At 20.5% G+C, this 2,237-nt stretch overlaps 1 pseudogene; it reads right to left on the bottom strand.

Annotated features, from left to right (window-relative positions):
- Positions 1–714: 714 nt before the first annotated feature.
- On the bottom strand, positions 715–1,212 carry LOC115768042 (annotated as a pseudogene).
- Between the last annotated feature and the right edge of the window lie 1,025 nt (positions 1,213–2,237).

The raw sequence follows: 2,237 nt of genomic DNA, 5'->3' as shown, positions 1-2,237 counted from the left end.
CTAATTAAGATTAAAGAAATTAATAAAAAAATTATAATGATAAATCCTACAATATCCTTGTAATTAAAAAAAGTGTGAAATGGAACTTTTTCTCTATTTGAATTTAATCCAATTGGGTTATTTGATTCTGTTTGGTGTAGAAATAGTAAATGAATTAATGTTATTGCTAATATAATAAAAGGTAAAATAAAGTGGAATGTAAAAAATCGATTTAATGTTGCGTTATCAACAGCAAACCCTCCTAGAACTCATTGAACAAGATCAATTCCTAAGAAAGGTACTGCTGATAATAAGTTTGTAATAACTGTTGTCCTCATGGTAGAACATAACCTATAAAAGGTGTTCCTATTACTAGAAATAAAATGTTGACTCCAATTATTCATGTTGGCGTAAATAAATAAGATCCATAATAAATTCCTCGTCCTACATGTAAGTAAATACAAATAAAGAAAAAAGAAGCACCGTTAGCGTGTATTGTTCGTAATAATCATCCGTAATTTACATCACGGCAGATATGATTAACTCTATTAAAAGCTAAATTTACATCTGCGGTATAATGTATAGCTAAAAATAATCCAGTTAAAATTTGAATAATTAAACATAATCTTAGTAAAGATCCAAAATTGCATCATATTGAAATATTTACAGGAAGATCAACTAATGCATTATTAGCAATTTTAAATAAAGGGTGGGAGGCTCGTAAAGGTTTGTTCATTAATTTACAATTCGTTATGGTCCTTTGAATATTTTAGTAGTTATGACAATTAAAGTAATTAATAAATAATTTATTAAAAGAATTGTAATTAAGTTTGTAGGAAATTTATAATGTTTATATAATGATAATGAATTTTCTATAAAATAAGAGTAGTTTGATGAAATTGACTCTATTTCATTGTTTAGTAAAAAAAATCTTATCGAGGATTTATCTACAAAAAAAAATTAAAATTAAACTTACAGAAAATAATATAATTGAAATTAAAGTTAATTTAATTGATAAATTTAATATTTCATTAGAAGCTAGCGATGTAACGTAAATAAATAAAACTAATATACCTAAATATATGAAAATCAAAATGTTTTTGTTATAAGACCTGTGGTTAAAGAAATTAAAATTGTTTGGATTAAAAGTGTTAATCCTATAGCTAATGGGTGAATTATATTTATAAAAATAATTGAAGTTAAGAAAATTAAAGAATATAAAATTAATTGAAGAATTTCAAGAGGTAGTTTATATAAAATATTAATTTTGGGGATTAATGAAAAATAAATTCTTTTCTCTTGAAGTTCTAAGAGAATTTATCTTATTTTTGATTTACAAGACCAATGTTTTTATTAAACTATTAAAACTAATGATTATAATTTTATACTGAAGTTTACCAATAATTTTATTTATTTGTGGGTTATTTTGTTTAGTTTCTAATCAAAAACATTTAATATCAATGCTTTTAAGTCTTGAATTTATTGTTTTAATTTTATTTTTTATATTATTTATTTACTTAAATATAGTTAATTATGAAAGTTATTTTAGAATAATATTTTTAACTTTTAGAGTCTGTGAAGGTGCTTTAGGTATATCTATTTTAGTATCTATAATTCGAACACATGGGAATGATTATTTTCAATCTTTTAGAATTATATAATGTTAAAATTAATTTTTTTTTATATTTTTATTAGCTCTTTGTTTTATTAATAATATATTTTGAATGGTACAAGTTTTATTATTTTTATTAGTTTTTTATTTTTATTAATAAATAATTTTATAAATTATTTAATAAATATATTTTAGGTGTGTGATATGCTTTCTTATGGGTTAGTTTTATTGAGTTTATGAATTTGTTCATTAATGTTAATAGCAAGAGAAAGAGTTTATAAGTATAATAATTATACAAATTTATTTTTGTTAAATATTGTAATATTATTATTATTACTTGTATTAACATTTATAAGAATAAGTTTATTTATATTTTATTTATTTTTTGAAAGAAGTTTAATTTCAACTTTATTTTTAATTATAAGTTGAGGGTACCAACCTGACAAGCTGGTATTTATTTATTATTTTATACTTTGTTAGTTTCTTTACCTATATTAATTGGTATTTTTTATTTGATAAATAAAATAGGAACAATAAATTTTTATTTAATAAATAATTTTATATTTAATTATGACTTATTATATTTTTGTTTAGTATGTGCATTTTTAGTAAAAATACCTATATTTTTAGTTCATTTGTGATTACC

Source organism: Drosophila novamexicana, unplaced genomic scaffold (genome assembly GCF_003285875.2).
Source record: "Drosophila novamexicana strain 15010-1031.04,08,12 unplaced genomic scaffold, DnovRS2.1 tig00001558-arrow-arrow-pilon, whole genome shotgun sequence".
Lineage (NCBI taxonomy): Eukaryota > Metazoa > Arthropoda > Insecta > Diptera > Drosophilidae > Drosophila > Drosophila novamexicana.
The sequence above is the reverse complement of the archived record's forward strand: the minus strand, read 5'-3'. Positions and strand labels throughout refer to the sequence as shown.